At 47.2% G+C, this 15,647-nt stretch overlaps 27 non-coding genes across 27 annotated transcripts; 17 read left to right on the top strand and 10 right to left on the bottom strand.

The window, feature by feature from the left end:
* Positions 1-4: 4 nt before the first annotated feature.
* Positions 5-76, bottom strand: trnaa-ugc (transfer RNA alanine (anticodon UGC)). The gene has a single exon. It is a non-coding gene; the product is annotated as a tRNA-Ala (tRNA).
* Positions 77-1,164: 1,088 nt separating this feature from the next.
* On the top strand, positions 1,165-1,237 carry trnaf-gaa (transfer RNA phenylalanine (anticodon GAA)). Its single transcript has one exon. It is a non-coding gene; the product is annotated as a tRNA-Phe (tRNA).
* Positions 1,238-1,520: 283 nt separating this feature from the next.
* On the top strand, positions 1,521-1,593 carry trnar-ccu (transfer RNA arginine (anticodon CCU)). The gene has a single exon. It is a non-coding gene; the product is annotated as a tRNA-Arg (tRNA).
* A 148-nt stretch (positions 1,594-1,741) lies between these two features.
* trnaa-cgc (transfer RNA alanine (anticodon CGC)) lies at positions 1,742-1,813 on the bottom strand. Its single transcript has one exon. It is a non-coding gene; the product is annotated as a tRNA-Ala (tRNA).
* Positions 1,814-2,793: 980 nt separating this feature from the next.
* trnaf-gaa (transfer RNA phenylalanine (anticodon GAA)) lies at positions 2,794-2,866 on the top strand. Its single transcript has one exon. It is a non-coding gene; the product is annotated as a tRNA-Phe (tRNA).
* A 506-nt stretch (positions 2,867-3,372) lies between these two features.
* trnaa-cgc (transfer RNA alanine (anticodon CGC)) lies at positions 3,373-3,444 on the bottom strand. The gene has a single exon. It is a non-coding gene; the product is annotated as a tRNA-Ala (tRNA).
* A 980-nt stretch (positions 3,445-4,424) lies between these two features.
* Positions 4,425-4,497, top strand: trnaf-gaa (transfer RNA phenylalanine (anticodon GAA)). The gene has a single exon. It is a non-coding gene; the product is annotated as a tRNA-Phe (tRNA).
* A 283-nt stretch (positions 4,498-4,780) lies between these two features.
* On the top strand, positions 4,781-4,853 carry trnar-ccu (transfer RNA arginine (anticodon CCU)). The gene has a single exon. It is a non-coding gene; the product is annotated as a tRNA-Arg (tRNA).
* Positions 4,854-5,002: 149 nt separating this feature from the next.
* trnaa-cgc (transfer RNA alanine (anticodon CGC)) lies at positions 5,003-5,074 on the bottom strand. Its single transcript has one exon. It is a non-coding gene; the product is annotated as a tRNA-Ala (tRNA).
* Positions 5,075-6,054: 980 nt separating this feature from the next.
* trnaf-gaa (transfer RNA phenylalanine (anticodon GAA)) lies at positions 6,055-6,127 on the top strand. Its single transcript has one exon. It is a non-coding gene; the product is annotated as a tRNA-Phe (tRNA).
* A 283-nt stretch (positions 6,128-6,410) lies between these two features.
* Positions 6,411-6,483, top strand: trnar-ccu (transfer RNA arginine (anticodon CCU)). Its single transcript has one exon. It is a non-coding gene; the product is annotated as a tRNA-Arg (tRNA).
* A 150-nt stretch (positions 6,484-6,633) lies between these two features.
* trnaa-cgc (transfer RNA alanine (anticodon CGC)) lies at positions 6,634-6,705 on the bottom strand. The gene has a single exon. It is a non-coding gene; the product is annotated as a tRNA-Ala (tRNA).
* Positions 6,706-7,793: 1,088 nt separating this feature from the next.
* Positions 7,794-7,866, top strand: trnaf-gaa (transfer RNA phenylalanine (anticodon GAA)). Its single transcript has one exon. It is a non-coding gene; the product is annotated as a tRNA-Phe (tRNA).
* A 283-nt stretch (positions 7,867-8,149) lies between these two features.
* trnar-ccu (transfer RNA arginine (anticodon CCU)) lies at positions 8,150-8,222 on the top strand. Its single transcript has one exon. It is a non-coding gene; the product is annotated as a tRNA-Arg (tRNA).
* A 149-nt stretch (positions 8,223-8,371) lies between these two features.
* On the bottom strand, positions 8,372-8,443 carry trnaa-cgc (transfer RNA alanine (anticodon CGC)). The gene has a single exon. It is a non-coding gene; the product is annotated as a tRNA-Ala (tRNA).
* Positions 8,444-9,531: 1,088 nt separating this feature from the next.
* trnaf-gaa (transfer RNA phenylalanine (anticodon GAA)) lies at positions 9,532-9,604 on the top strand. The gene has a single exon. It is a non-coding gene; the product is annotated as a tRNA-Phe (tRNA).
* Positions 9,605-9,887: 283 nt separating this feature from the next.
* On the top strand, positions 9,888-9,964 carry trnar-ccu (transfer RNA arginine (anticodon CCU)). Its single transcript has one exon. It is a non-coding gene; the product is annotated as a tRNA-Arg (tRNA).
* A 144-nt stretch (positions 9,965-10,108) lies between these two features.
* trnaa-cgc (transfer RNA alanine (anticodon CGC)) lies at positions 10,109-10,180 on the bottom strand. Its single transcript has one exon. It is a non-coding gene; the product is annotated as a tRNA-Ala (tRNA).
* Positions 10,181-11,160: 980 nt separating this feature from the next.
* trnaf-gaa (transfer RNA phenylalanine (anticodon GAA)) lies at positions 11,161-11,233 on the top strand. The gene has a single exon. It is a non-coding gene; the product is annotated as a tRNA-Phe (tRNA).
* A 283-nt stretch (positions 11,234-11,516) lies between these two features.
* On the top strand, positions 11,517-11,589 carry trnar-ccu (transfer RNA arginine (anticodon CCU)). The gene has a single exon. It is a non-coding gene; the product is annotated as a tRNA-Arg (tRNA).
* Positions 11,590-11,738: 149 nt separating this feature from the next.
* trnaa-ugc (transfer RNA alanine (anticodon UGC)) lies at positions 11,739-11,810 on the bottom strand. Its single transcript has one exon. It is a non-coding gene; the product is annotated as a tRNA-Ala (tRNA).
* Positions 11,811-12,790: 980 nt separating this feature from the next.
* Positions 12,791-12,863, top strand: trnaf-gaa (transfer RNA phenylalanine (anticodon GAA)). Its single transcript has one exon. It is a non-coding gene; the product is annotated as a tRNA-Phe (tRNA).
* A 288-nt stretch (positions 12,864-13,151) lies between these two features.
* trnar-ccu (transfer RNA arginine (anticodon CCU)) lies at positions 13,152-13,224 on the top strand. Its single transcript has one exon. It is a non-coding gene; the product is annotated as a tRNA-Arg (tRNA).
* Positions 13,225-13,373: 149 nt separating this feature from the next.
* trnaa-ugc (transfer RNA alanine (anticodon UGC)) lies at positions 13,374-13,445 on the bottom strand. The gene has a single exon. It is a non-coding gene; the product is annotated as a tRNA-Ala (tRNA).
* Positions 13,446-14,533: 1,088 nt separating this feature from the next.
* trnaf-gaa (transfer RNA phenylalanine (anticodon GAA)) lies at positions 14,534-14,606 on the top strand. The gene has a single exon. It is a non-coding gene; the product is annotated as a tRNA-Phe (tRNA).
* Positions 14,607-14,889: 283 nt separating this feature from the next.
* Positions 14,890-14,962, top strand: trnar-ccu (transfer RNA arginine (anticodon CCU)). Its single transcript has one exon. It is a non-coding gene; the product is annotated as a tRNA-Arg (tRNA).
* Positions 14,963-15,112: 150 nt separating this feature from the next.
* trnaa-cgc (transfer RNA alanine (anticodon CGC)) lies at positions 15,113-15,184 on the bottom strand. The gene has a single exon. It is a non-coding gene; the product is annotated as a tRNA-Ala (tRNA).
* Positions 15,185-15,647: the final 463 nt, after the last annotated feature.

Genomic DNA, 15,647 nt, shown 5'->3' on the forward strand with positions numbered 1-15,647 from the left:
ATCCTGGAGATGCCGAGGATTGATCTCGGGACCTCATACATGCAAAGCATGCGCTCTACCACTGAGCTACATCCCCACCACCAGCATGTGTTTCCTTCAACAGCAAACAAACAATGCAACACAGAAAGAAAAGAGTTGCACTGTCATTCCTTGAGTCTCAAAGCATGCTACGACGCTGTTCCTAGCGTAACCCAATGGCACACAACACCAACAAGTAAACAATGCAACACAGAAAGAAAAGAGTTGCACTGTCGTTCCTTGAGTCTGAAAGCATGCTACGACGCTGTTCCTAGCGTTGCCCAACGGCACACAACACCAACAAGTAAACAATGCAACACAGAAAGAAAAGAGTTGCACTGTCGTTCCTTGAGTCTCAAAGCATGCTACGACGCTGTTCCTAGCGTTGCCCAACGGCACACAACACCAACATGTAAACAATGCAACACAGAAAGAAAAGAGTTGCACTGTCGTTCCTTGAGTCTCAAAGCATGCTACGACGCTGTTCCTAGCGTTGCCCAACGGTACAATATGTGGATGACATGGGCAAGGAGAAGGAGAAAGAAGCTACAGTGCGCTGGACAATGGATGACACGTAACGCAAGCAACAGTTTCTCCCAGAAACAGCGTGAGAGCGCATCCACTGTGAATAGTGAAGGAGAAGACGACACTGCAGCGACGCACATGGGTGCGTCATTTTCACTTCTCGGGATCAAGTCATAGACCGCCTGTTGCCAAAAATCACACTGTCAGGGCCAGGTGTGATACATAGAAGTTACACGCACTAACGCCGAGCTACAGCCTCTACTATGCTGAGTGTTGCTTCGAGGGTACAGGGACTAAAGAATGACATGTTGAAGTCAATTAATCAAAGACTAAATACATGTGCATTGATGTGTTTCTTGCAACATTGATTGTCAGCTCCATGTCAGCACAGTCCTCAACTCGTGTTGTCCTTGTCGGCAGAACAGGTGTGAGTGTGTTCCTGGGTGGTAAAAGATCCCTTGGCAGAAGTGGGATTCCATCCCAAGCATCCAGTGAAGACTGCGAGCTGAAAGCAGCGCCTCAGACCACTCAGCCATCCTGACTTGTGCGGCTGTGTTTAAATGGAGTCAATCCCGACGTAATCGAAAACAGTGGATATCTCAATGGATGTGGTTGTATTTGGCCGAAATAGCTCAGTTGGGAGAGCGTTAGACTGAAGATCTAAAGGTCCCTGGTTCAATCCCGGGTTTCGGCATTTCACGAGGAGTATGTTCAGAAAGCACAAAGAGCCCATGTACTGCACATGTGTGCGTTTCTATTTTGCAGCTAGAGTGCACTGTGCTCCGATTCAAAGGTAATTGATTCAAAGCCCTTTTGCAAATACAACTCTAGGCGAAATCAATGACAGGCTCCTTGTTCACTTTACACTGCAGGCTGTGCAATGACTCCTGCAACGGGACAATTCCTGTAACTATTCACTTCATTGCACTGTTTCGTGCTTTTTTTTTTTTTTTCATGTTCAGAAACTACCTGACTGAGCCCCAGTGGCCTAATGGATAAGGCACTGGCCTCCTAAGCCAGGGATTGTGGGTTCAAGTCCCATCTGGGGTGATGCCTGCCTTGTTTCTGAACACAATTGGTATTCTCTGTGGGCTCTTGTCGTTTTTTCCTTCTGCTCATATCCTATTCACGAATTGCATCTGGGAAAGTTGGGAACTGCGCCGATTGAACCGGGAAACATAGACATTAAAAGATATCCTGGAGATGCCGAGGATTGATCACGGGACCTCATACATGCGAAGCATGCGCTCTACCACTGAGCTACATCCCCACCACCTGCATGTGTTTCCTTCTACAGCAAACAAACAATGCAACACAGAAAGAAAAGAGTTGCACTGTCATTCCTTGAGTCTCAAAGCATGCTACGACGCTGTTCCTAGCGTTGCCCAACGGCACACAACACCAACAAGTAAACAATGCAACACAGAAAGAAAAGAGTTGCACTGTCATTCCTTGAGTCTCAAAGCATGCTACGACGCTGTTCCTAGCGTTGCCCAACGGCACACAACACCAACAAGTAAACAATGCAACACAGAAAGAAAAGAGTTGCACTGTCGTTCCTTGAGTCTCAAAGCATGCTACGACGCTGTTCCTAGCGTTGCCCAACGGTACAATATGTGGATGACATGGGCAAGGAGAAGGAGAAAGAAGCTACAGTGCGCTGGACAATGGATGACACGTAACGCAAGCAACAGTTTCTCCCAGAAACAGCGTGTGAGCGCATCCACTGTGAATAGTGAAGGAGAAGACGACATTGCAGCGACGCACATGGGTGCGTCATTTTCACTTCTCGGGATCAAGTCATAGACCGCCTGTTGCCAAAAATCACACTGTCAGGGCCAGGTGTGATACATAGAAGTTACACGCACTAACGCCGAGCTACAGCCTCTACTATGCTGAGTGTTGCTTCGAGGGTACAGGGACTAAAGAATGACATGTTGAAGTCAATTAATCAAAGACTAAATACATGTGCATTGATGTGTTTCTTGCAACATTGATTGTCAGCTCCATGTCAGCACAGTCCTCAACTCGTGTTGTCCTTGTCGGCAGAACAGGTGTGAGTGTGTTCCTGGGTGGTAAAAGATCCCTTGGCAGAAGTGGGATTCCATCCCAAGCATCCAGTGAAGACTGCGAGCTGAAAGCAGCGCCTCAGACCACTCAGCCATCCTGACTTGTGCGGCTGTGTTTAAATGGAGTCAATCCCGACGTAATCGAAAACAGTGGATATCACAATGGATGTGGTTGTATTTGGCCGAAATAGCTCAGTTGGGAGAGCGTTAGACTGAAGATCTAAAGGTCCCTGGTTCAATCCCGGGTTTCGGCATTTCACGAGGAGTATGTTCAGAAAGCACAAAGAGCCCATGTACTGCACACGTGTGCGTTTCTATTTTGCAGCTAGAGTGCACTGTGCTCCGATTCAAAGGTAATTGATTCAAAGCCCTTTTGCAAATACAACTCTAGGCGAAATCAACGACAGGCTCCTTGTTCACTTTACACTGCAGGCTGTGCAATGACTCCTGCAACGGGACAATTCCTGTAACTATTCACTTCATTGCACTGTTTCGTGCTTTTTTTTTTTTTTTCATGTTCAGAAACTACCTGACTGAGCCCCAGTGGCCTAATGGATAAGGCACTGGCCTCCTAAGCCAGGGATTTTGGGTTAGAGTCCCATCTGGGGTGATGCCTGCCTTGTTTCTGCACACAATTGGTAATTCTCTGTGGGCTCTTGTCGTTTTTTTCCTTCTGCTCATATCCTATTCACGAATTGCATCTGGGAAAGTTGGGAACTGCGCCGATTGAACCGGGAAACATAGACATTAAAAGATATCCTGGAGATGCCGAGGATTGATCTCGGGACCTCATACATGCGAAGCATGCGCTCTACCACTGAGCTACATCCCCACCACCAGCATGTGTTTCCTTCAACAGCAAACAAACAATGCAACACAGAAAGAAAAGAGTTGCACTGTCATTCCTTGAGTCTCAAAGCATGCTACGACGCTGTTCCTAGCGTAACCCAATGGCACACAACACCAACAAGTAAACAATGCAACACAGAACGAAAAGAGTTGCACTGTCGTTCCTTGAGTCTCAAAGCATGCTACGACGCTGTTCCTAGCGTTGCCCAACGGCACACAACACCAACAAGTAAACAATGCAACACAGAAAGAAAAGAGTTGCACTGTCGTTCCTTGAGTCTCAAAGCATGCTACGACGCTGTTCCTAGCGTTGCCCAACGGTACAATATGTGGATGACATGGGCAAGGAGAAGGAGAAAGAAGCTACAGTGCGCTGGACAATGGATGACACGTAACGCAAGCAACAGTTTCTCCCAGAAACAGCGTGTGAGCGCATCCACTGTGAATAGTGAAGGAGAAGACGACATTGCAGCGACGCACATGGGTGCGTCATTTTCACTTCTCGGGATCAAGTCATAAACCGCCTGTTGCCAAAAATCACACTGTCAGGGCCAGGTGTGATACATAGAAGTTACACGCACTAACGCCGAGCTACAGCCTCTACTATGCTGAGTGTTGCTTCGAGGGTACAGGGACTAAAGAATGACATGTTGAAGTCAATTAATCAAAGACTAAATACATGTGCATTGATGTGTTTCTTGCAACATTGATTGTCAGCTCCATGTCAGCACAGTCCTCAACTCGTGTTGTCCTTGTCGGCAGAACAGGTGTGAGTGTGTTCCTGGGTGGTAAAAGATCCCTTGGCAGAAGTGGGATTCCATCCCAAGCATCCAGTGAAGACTGCGAGCTGAAAGCAGCGCCTCAGACCACTCAGCCATCCTGACCTGTGCGGCTGTGTTTAAATGGAGTCAATCCCGACGTAATCGAAAACAGTGGATATCACAATGGATGTGGTTGTATTTGGCCGAAATAGCTCAGTTGGGAGAGCGTTAGACTGAAGATCTAAAGGTCCCTGGATCAATCCTGGGTTTCGGCATTTCACGAGGAGTATGTTCAGAAAGCACAAAGAGCCCATGTACTGCACACGTGTGCGTTTCTATTTTGCAGCTAGAGTGCACTGTGCTCCGATTCAAAGGTAATTGATTCAAAGCCCTTTTGCAAATACAACTCTAGGCGAAATCAACGACAGGCTCCTTGTTCACTTTACACTGCAGGCTGTGCAATGACTCCTGCAACGGGACAATTCCTGTAACTATTCACTTCATTGCACTGTTTCGTGCTTTTTTTTTTTTTTTCATGTTCAGAAACTACCTGACTGAGCCCCAGTGGCCTAATGGATAAGGCACTGGCCTCCTAAGCCAGGGATTGTGGGTTCGAGTCCCATCTGGGGTGATGCCTGCCTTGTTTCTGAACACAATTGGTAATTCTCTGTGGGCTCTTGTCGTTTTTTCCTTCTGCTCATATCCTATTCACGAATTGCATCTGGGAAACTTGGGAACTGCGCCGATTGAACCGGGAAACATAGACATTAAAAGATATCCTGGAGATGCCGAGGATTGATCTCGGGACCTCATACATGCGAAGCATGCGCTCTACCACTGAGCTACATCCCCACCACCTGCATGTGTTTCCTTCAACAGCAAACAAACAATGCAACACAGAAAGAAAAGAGTTGCACTGTCATTCCTTGAGTCTCAAAGCATGCTACGACGCTGTTCCTAGCGTAACCCAATGGCACACAACACCAACAAGTAAACAATGCAACACAGAACGAAAAGAGTTGCACTGTCGTTCCTTGAGTCTCAAAGCATGCTACGACGCTGTTCCTAGCGTTGCCCAACGGCACACAACACCAACAAGTAAACAATGCAACACAGAAAGAAAAGAGTTGCACTGTCGTTCCTTGAGTCTCAAAGCATGCTACGACGCTGTTCCTAGCGTTGCCCAACGGTACAATATGTGGATGACATGGGCAAGGAGAAGGAGAAAGAAGCTACAGTGCGCTGGACAATGGATGACACGTAACGCAAGCAACAGTTTCTCCCAGAAACAGCGTGTGAGCGCATCCACTGTGAATAGTGAAGGAGAAGACGACATTGCAGCGACGCACATGGGTGCGTCATTTTCACTTCTCGGGATCAAGTCATAGACCGCCTGTTGCCAAAAATCACACTGTCAGGGCCAGGTGTGATACATAGAAGTTACACGCACTAACGCCGAGCTACAGCCTCTACTATGCTGAGTGTTGCTTCGAGGGTACAGGGACTAAAGAATGACATGTTGAAGTCAATTAATCAAAGACTAAATACATGTGCATTGATGTGTTTCTTGCAACATTGATTGTCAGCTCCATGTCAGCACAGTCCTCAACTCGTGTTGTCCTTGTCGGCAGAACAGGTGTGAGTGTGTTCCTGGGTGGTAAAAGATCCCTTGGCAGAAGTGGGATTCCATCCCAAGCATCCAGTGAAGACTGCGAGCTGAAAGCAGCGCCTCAGACCACTCAGCCATCCTGACTTGTGCGGCTGTGTTTAAATGGAGTCAATCCCGACGTAATCGAAAACAGTGGATATCACAATGGATGTGGTTGTATTTGGCCGAAATAGCTCAGTTGGGAGAGCGTTAGACTGAAGATCTAAAGGTCCCTGGATCAATCCCGGGTTTCGGCATTTCACGAGGAGTATGTTCAGAAAGCACAAAGAGCCCATGTACTGCACACGTGTGCGTTTCTATTTTGCAGCTAGAGTGCACTGTGCTCCGATTCAAAGGTAATTGATTCAAAGCCCTTTTGCAAATACAACTCTAGGCGAAATCAACGACAGGCTCCTTGTTCACTTTACACTGCAGGCTGTGCAATGACTCCTGCAACGGGACAATTCCTGTAACTATTCACTTCATTGCACTGTTTCGTGCTTTTTTTTTTTTTTTCATGTTCAGAAACTACCTGACTGAGCCCCAGTGGCCTAATGGATAAGGCACTGGCCTCCTAAGCCAGGGATTGTGGGTTAGAGTCCCATCTGGGGTGATGCCTGCCTTGTTTCTGCACACAATTGGTAATTCTCTGTGGGCTCTTGTCGTTTTTTTCCTTCTGCTCATATCCTATTCACGAATTGCATCTGGGAAAGTTGGGAACTGCGCCGATTGAACCGGGAAACATAGACATTAAAAGATATCCTGGAGATGCCGAGGATTGATCTCGGGACCTCATACATGCGAAGCATGCGCTCTACCACTGAGCTACATCCCCAGCACCAGCATGTGTTTCCTTCAACAGCAAACAAACAATGCAACACAGAAAGAAAAGAGTTGCACTGTCATTCCTTGAGTCTCAAAGCATGCTACGACGCTGTTCCTAGCGTAACCCAATGGCACACAACACCAACAAGTAAACAATGCAACACAGAAAGAAAAGAGTTGCACTGTCGTTCCTTGAGTCTGAAAGCATGCTACGACGCTGTTCCTAGCGTTGCCCAACGGCACACAACACCAACAAGTAAACAATGCAACACAGAAAGAAAAGAGTTGCACTGTCGTTCCTTGAGTCTGAAAGCATGCTACGACGCTCTTCCTAGCGTTGCCCAACGGCACACAACACCAACAAGTAAACAATGCAACACAGAAAGAAAAGAGTTGCACTGTCGTTCCTTGAGTCTCAAAGCATGCTACGACGCTGTTCCTAGCGTTGCCCAACGGTACAATATGTGGATGACATGGGCAAGGAGAAGGAGAAAGAAGCTACAGTGCGCTGGACAATGGATGACACGTAACGCAAGCAACAGTTTCTCCCAGAAACAGCGTGTGAGCGCATCCACTGTGAATAGTGAAGGAGAAGACGACATTGCAGCGACGCACATGGGTGCGTCATTTTCACTTCTCGGGATCAAGTCATAGACCGCCTGTTGCCAAAAATCACACTGTCAGGGCCAGGTGTGATACATAGAAGTTACACGCACTAACGCCGAGCTACAGCCTCTACTATGCTGAGTGTTGCTTCGAGGGTACAGGGACTAAAGAATGACATGTTGAAGTCAATTAATCAAAGACTAAATACATGTGCATTGATGTGTTTCTTGCAACATTGATTGTCAGCTCCATGTCAGCACAGTCCTCAACTCGTGTTGTCCTTGTCGGCAGAACAGGTGTGAGTGTGTTCCTGGGTGGTAAAAGATCCCTTGGCAGAAGTGGGATTCCATCCCAAGCATCCAGTGAAGACTGCGAGCTGAAAGCAGCGCCTCAGACCACTCAGCCATCCTGACTTGTGCGGCTGTGTTTAAATGGAGTCAATCCCGACGTAATCGAAAACAGTGGATATCACAATGGATGTGGTTGTATTTGGCCGAAATAGCTCAGTTGGGAGAGCGTTAGACTGAAGATCTAAAGGTCCCTGGATCAATCCCGGGTTTCGGCATTTCACGAGGAGTATGTTCAGAAAGCACAAAGAGCCCATGTACTGCACACGTGTGCGTTTCTATTTTGCAGCTAGAGTGCACTGTGCTCCGATTCAAAGGTAATTGATTCAAAGCCCTTTTGCAAATACAACTCTAGGCGAAATCAACGACAGGCTCCTTGTTCACTTTACACTGCAGGCTGTGCAATGACTCCTGCAACGGGACAATTCCTGTAACTATTCACTTCATTGCACTGTTTCGTGCTTTTTTTTTTTTTTTCATGTTCAGAAACTACCTGACTGAGCCCCAGTGGCCTAATGGATAAGGCACTGGCCTCCTAAGCCAGGGATTGTGGGTTCGAGTCCCATCTGGGGTGATGCCTGCCTTGTTTCTGAACACAATTGGTAATTCTCTGTGGGCTCTTGTCGTTTTTTCCTTCTGCTCATATCCTATTCACGAATTGCATCTGGGAAACTTGGGAACTGCGCCGATTGAACCGGGAAACATAGACATTAAAAGATATCCTGGAGATGCCGAGGATTGATCTCGGTACCTCATACATGCGAAGCATGCGCTCTACCACTGAGCTACATCCCCACCACCAGCATGTGTTTCCTTCAACAGCAAACAAACAATGCAACACAGAAAGAAAAGAGTTGCACTGTCATTCCTTGAGTCTCAAAGCATGCTACGACGCTGTTCCTAGCGTAACCCAATGGCACACAACACCAACAAGTAAACAATGCAACACAGAAAGAAAAGAGTTGCACTGTCGTTCCTTGAGTCTCAAAGCATGCTACGACGCTGTTCCTAGCGTTGCCCAACGGCACACAACACCAACAAGTAAACAATGCAACACAGAAAGAAAAGAGTTGCACTGTCGTTCCTTGAGTCTCAAAGCATGCTACGACGCTGTTCCTAGCGTTGCCCTACGGCACACAACACCAACAGGTAAACAATGCAACACAGAAAGAAAAGAGTTGCACTGTCGTTCCTTGAGTCTCAAAGCATGCTACGACGCTGTTCCTAGCGTTGCCCAACGGTACAATATGTGGATGACATGGGCAAGGAGAAGGAGAAAGAAGCTACTGTGCGCTGGACAATGGATGACACGTAACGCAAGCAACAGTTTCTCCCAGAAACAGCGTGTGAGCGCATCCACTGTGAATAGTGAAGGAGAAGACGACATTGCAGCGACGCACATGGGTGCGTCATTTTCACTTCTCGGGATCAAGTCATAGACCGCCTGTTGCCAAAAATCACACTGTCAGGGCCAGGTGTGATACATAGAAGTTACACGCACTAACGCCGAGCTACAGCCTCTACTATGCTGAGTGTTGCTTCGAGGGTACAGGGACTAAAGAATGACATGTTGAAGTCAATTAATCAAAGACTAAATACATGTGCATTGATGTGTTTCTTGCAACATTGATTGTCAGCTCCATGTCAGCACAGTCCTCAACTCGTGTTGTCCTTGTCGGCAGAACAGGTGTGAGTGTGTTCCTGGGTGGTAAAAGATCCCTTGGCAGAAGTGGGATTCCATCCCAAGCATCCAGTGAAGACTGCGAGCTGAAAGCAGCGCCTCAGACCACTCAGCCATCCTGACTTGTGCGGCTGTGTTTAAATGGAGTCAATCCCGACGTAATCGAAAACAGTGGATATCACAATGGATGTGGTTGTATTTGGCCGAAATAGCTCAGTTGGGAGAGCGTTAGACTGAAGATCTAAAGGTCCCTGGATCAATCCCGGGTTTCGGCATTTCACGAGGAGTATGTTCAGAAAGCACAAAGAGCCCATGTACTGCACACGTGTGCGTTTCTATTTTGCAGCTAGAGTGCACTGTGCTCCGATTCAAAGGTAATTGATTCAAAGCCCTTTTGCAAATACAACTCTAGGCGAAATCAACGACAGGCTCCTTGTTCACTTTACACTGCAGGCTGTGCAATGACTCCTGCAACGGGACAATTCCTGTAACTATTCACTTCATTGCACTGTTTCGTGCTTTTTTTTTTTTTTTCATGTTCAGAAACTACCTGACTGAGCCCCAGTGGCCTAATGGATAAGGCACTGGCCTCCTAAGCCAGGGATTGTGGGTTCGAGTCCCACCTGGGTGATGCCTGCCTTGTTTCTGAACACAATTGGTAATTCTCTGTGGGCTCTTGTCGTTTTTTCCTTCTGCTCATATCCTATTCACGAATTGCATCTGGGAAACTTGGGAACTGCGCCGATTGAACCGGGAAACATAGACATTAAAAGATATCCTGGAGATGCCGAGGATTGATCTCGGGACCTCATACATGCGAAGCATGCGCTCTACCACTGAGCTACATCCCCACCACCTGCATGTGTTTCCTTCAACAGCAAACAAACAATGCAACACAGAAAGAAAAGAGTTGCACTGTCATTCCTTGAGTCTCAAAGCATGCTACGACGCTGTTCCTAGCGTAACCCAATGGCACACAACACCAACAAGTAAACAATGCAACACAGAACGAAAAGAGTTGCACTGTCGTTCCTTGAGTCTGAAAGCATGCTACGACGCTGTTCCTAGCGTTGCCCAACGGCACACAACACCAACAAGTAAACAATGCAACACAGAAAGAAAAGAGTTGCACTGTCGTTCCTTGAGTCTCAAAGCATGCTACGACGCTGTTCCTAGCGTTGCCCAACGGTACAATATGTGGATGACATGGGCAAGGAGAAGGAGAAAGAAGCTACAGTGCGCTGGACAATGGATGACACGTAACGCAAGCAACAGTTTCTCCCAGAAACAGCGTGTGAGCGCATCCACTGTGAATAGTGAAGGAGAAGACGACATTGCAGCGACGCACATGGGTGCGTCATTTTCACTTCTCGGGATCAAGTCATAGACCGCCTGTTGCCAAAAATCACACTGTCAGGGCCAGGTGTGATACATAGAAGTTACACGCACTAACGCCGAGCTACAGCCTCTACTATGCTGAGTGTTGCTTCGAGGGTACAGGGACTAAAGAATGACATGTTGAAGTCAATTAATCAAAGACTAAATACATGTGCATTGATGTGTTTCTTGCAACATTGATTGTCAGCTCCATGTCAGCACAGTCCTCAACTCGTGTTGTCCTTGTCGGCAGAACAGGTGTGAGTGTGTTCCTGGGTGGTAAAAGATCCCTTGGCAGAAGTGGGATCCCATCCCAAGCATCCAGTGAAGACTGCGAGCTGAAAGCAGCGCCTCAGACCACTCAGCCATCCTGACTTGTGCGGCTGTGTTTAAATGGAGTCAATCCCGACGTAATCGAAAACAGTGGATATCTCAATGGATATGGTTGTATTTGGCCGAAATAGCTCAGTTGGGAGAGCGTTAGACTGAAGATCTAAAGGTCCCTGGTTCAATCCCGGGTTTCGGCATTTCACGAGGAGTATGTTCAGAAAGCACAAAGAGCCCATGTACTGCACACGTGTGCGTTTCTATTTTGCAGCTAGAGTGCACTGTGCTCCAATTCAAAGGTAATTGATTCAAAGCCCTATTGCAAATACAACTCTAGGCGAAATCAATGACAGGCTCCTTGTTCACTTTACACTGCAGGCTGTGCAATGACTCCTGCAACGGGACAATTCCTGTAACTATTCACTTCATTGCACTGTTTCGTGCTTTTTTTTTTTTTTTCATGTTCAGAAACTACCTGACTGAGCCCCAGTGGCCTAATGGATAAGGCACTGGCCTCCTAAGCCAGGGATTGTGGGTTCAAGTCCCATCTGGGGTGATGCCTGCCTTGTTTCTGAACACAATTGGTAATTCTCTGTGGGCTCTTGTCGTTTTTTCCTTCTGCTCATATCCTATTCACGAATTGCATCTGGGAAAGTTGGGAACTGCGCCGATTGAACCGGGAAACATAGACATTAAAAGATATCCTGGAGATGCCGAGGATTGATCTCGGGACCTCATACATGCAAAGCATGCGCTCTACCACTGAGCTACATCCCCACCACCAGCATGTGTTTCCTTCAACAGCAAACAAACAATGCAACACAGAAAGAAAAGAGTTGCACTGTCATTCCTTGAGTCTCAAAGCATGCTACGACGCTGTTCCTAGCGTAACCCAATGGCACACAACACCAACAAGTAAACAATGCAACAAAGAAAGAAAAGAGTTGCACTGTCATTCCTTGAGTCTCAAAGCATGCTACGACGCTGTTCCTAGCGTTGCCCAACGGCACACAACACCAACAAGTAAACAATGCAACACAGAACGAAAAGAGTTGCACTGTCGTTCCTTGAGTCTCAAAGCATGCTACGACGCTGTTCCTAGCGTTGCCCAACGGTACAATATGTGGATGACATGGGCAAGGAGAAGGAGAAAGAAGCTACAGTGCGCTGGACAATGGATGACACGTAACGCAAGCAACAGTTTCTCCCAGAAACAGCGTGTGAGCGCATCCACTGTGAATAGTGAAGGAGAAGACGACATTGCAGCGACGCACATGGGTGCGTCATTTTCACTTCTCGGGATCAAGTCATAGACCGCCTGTTGCCAAAAATCACACTGTCAGGGCCAGGTGTGATACATAGAAGTTACACGCACTAACGCCGAGCTACAGCCTCTACTATGCTGAGTGTTGCTTCGAGGGTACAGGGACTAAAGAATGACATGTTGAAGTCAATTAATCAAAGACTAAATACATGTGCATTGATGTGTTTCTTGCAACATTGATTGTCAGCTCCATGTCAGCACAGTCCTCAACTCGTGTTGTCCTTGTCGGCAGAACAGGTGTGAGTGTGTTCCTGGGTGGTAAAAGATCCCTTGGCAGAAGTGGGATTCCATCCCAAGCATCCAGTGAAGACTGCGAGCAGAAAGCAGCGCCTCAGACCACTCAGCCATCCTGACTTGTGCGGCTGTGTTTAAATGGAGTCAATCCCGACGTAATCGAAAACAGTGGATATCACAATGGATGTGGTTGTATTTGGCCGAAATAGCTCAGTTGGGAGAGCGTTAGACTGAAGATCTAAAGGTCCCTGGATCAATCCCGGGTTTCGGCATTTCACGAGGAGTATGTTCAGAAAGCACAATGAGCCCATGTACTGCACACGTGTGCGTTTCTATTTTGCAGCTAGAGTGCACTGTGCTCCGATTCAAAGGTAATTGATTCAAAGCCCTTTTGCAAATACAACTCTAGGCGAAATCAACGACAGGCTCCTTGTTCACTTTACACTGCAGGCTGTGCAATGACTCCTGCAACGGGACAATTCCTGTAACTATTCACTTCATTGCACTGTTTCGTGCTTTTTTTTTTTTTTTTTTTTCATGTTCAGAAACTACCTGACTGAGCCCCAGTGGCCTAATTGATAAGGCACTGGCCTCCTAAGCCAGGGATTGTGGGTTCGAGTCCCATCTGGGGTGATGCCTGCCTTGTTTCTGAACACAATTGGTAATTCTCTGTGGGCTCTTGTCGTTTTTTCCTTCTGCTCATATCCTATTCACGAATTGCATCTGGGAAAGTTGGGAACTGCGCCGATTGAACCGGGAAACATAGACATTAAAAGATATCCTGGAGATGCCGAGGATTGATCTCGGGACCTCATACATGCAAAGCATGCGCTCTACCACTGAGCTACATCCCCACCACCAGCATGTGTTTCCTTCAACAGCAAACAAACAATGCAACACAGAAAGAAAAGAGTTGCACTGTCATTCCTTGAGTCTCAAAGCATGCTACGACGCTGTTCCTAGCGTAACCCAATGGCACACAACACCAACAAGTAAACAATGCAACACAGAAAGAAAAGAGTTGCACTGTCATTCCTTGAGTCTCAAAGCATGCTACGACGCTGTTCCTAGCGTTGCCCAACGGCACACAACACCAACAAGTAAACAATGCAACACAGAAAGAAAAGAGTTGCACTGTCATTCCTTGAGTCTCAAAGCATGCTACGACGCTGTTCCTAGCGTTGCCCAACGGCACACAACACCAACAAGTAAACAATGCAACACAGAAAGAAAAGAGTTGCACTGTCGTTCCTTGAGTCTCAAAGCATGCTACGACGCTGTTCCTAGCGTTGCCCAACGGTACAATATGTGGATGACATGGGCAAGGAGAAGGAGAAAGAAGCTACAGTGCGCTGGACAATGGATGACACGTAACGCAAGCAACAGTTTCTCCCAGAAACAGCGTGTGAGCGCATCCACTGTGAATAGTGAAGGAGAAGACGACATTGCAGCGACGCACATGGGTGCGTCATTTTCACTTCTCGGGATCAAGTCATAGACCGCCTGTTGCCAAAAATCACACTGTCAGGGCCAGGTGTGATACATAGAAGTTACACGCACTAACGCCGAGCTACAGCCTCTACTATGATGAGTGTTGCTTCGAGGGTACAGGGACTAAAGAATGACATGTTGAAGTCAATTAATCAAAGACTAAATACATGTGCATTGATGTGTTTCTTGCAACATTGATTGTCAGCTCCATGTCAGCACAGTCCTCAACTCGTGTTGTCCTTGTCGGCAGAACAGGTGTGAGTGTGTTCCTGGGTGGTAAAAGATCCCTTGGCAGAAGTGGGATTCCATCCCAAGCATCCAGTGAAGACTGCGAGCTGAAAGCAGCGCCTCAGACCACTCAGCCATCCTGACTTGTGCGGCTGTGTTTAAATGGAGTCAATCCCGACGTAATCGAAAACAGTGGATATCACAATGGATGTGGTTGTATTTGGCCGAAATAGCTCAGTTGGGAGAGCGTTAGACTGAAGATCTAAAGGTCCCTGGTTCAATCCCGGGTTTCGGCATTTCACGAGGAGTATGTTCAGAAAGCACAAAGAGCCCATGTACTGCACACGTGTGCGTTTCTATTTTGCAGCTAGAGTGCACTGTGCTCCGATTCAAAGGTAATTGATTCAAAGCCCTTTTGCAAATACAACTCTAGGCGAAATCAACGACAGGCTCCTTGTTCACTTTACACTGCAGGCTGTGCAATGACTCCTGCAACGGGACAATTCCTGTAACTATTCACTTCATTGCACTGTTTCGTGCTTTTTTTTTTTTTTTCATGTTCAGAAACTACCTGACTGAGCCCCAGTGGCCTAATGGATAAGGCACTGGCCTCCTAAGCCAGGGATTGTGGGTTAGAGTCCCATCTGGGGTGATGCCTGCCTTGTTTCTGCACACAATTGGTAATTCTCTGTGGGCTCTTGTCGTTTTTTTCCTTCTGCTCATATCCTATTCACGAATTGCATCTGGGAAAGTTGGGAACTGCGCCGATTGAACCGGGAAACATAGACATTAAAAGATATCCTGGAGATGCCGAGGATTGATCTCGGGACCTCATACATGCGAAGCATGCGCTCTACCACTGAGCTACATCCCCACCACCAGCATGTGTTTCCTTCAACAGCAAACAAACAATGCAACACAGAAAGAAAAGAGTTGCACTGTCATTCCTTGAGTCTCAAAGCATGCTACGACGCTGTTCCTAGCGTAACCCAATGGCACACAACACCAACAAGTAAACAATGCAACACAGAACGAAAAGAGTTGCACTGTCGTTCCTTGAGTCTCAAAGCATGCTACGACGCTGTTCCTAGCGTTGCCCAACGGCACACAACACCAACAAGTAAACAATGCAACACAGAAAGAAAAGAGTTGCACTGTCGTTCCTTGAGTCTCAAAGCATGCTACGACGCTGTTCCTAGCGTTGCCCAACGGCACACAACACCAACATGTAAACAATGCAACACAGAAAGAAAAGAGTTGCACTGTCGTTCCTTGAGTCTCAAAGCATGCTACGACGCTGTTCCTAGCGTTGCCCAACGGTACAATATGTGGATGAC

The sequence above is a fragment of the Amia ocellicauda genome, chromosome 14 (genome assembly GCF_036373705.1).
Source record: "Amia ocellicauda isolate fAmiCal2 chromosome 14, fAmiCal2.hap1, whole genome shotgun sequence".
NCBI classification, from domain to species: Eukaryota; Metazoa; Chordata; class Actinopteri; order Amiiformes; family Amiidae; genus Amia; species Amia ocellicauda.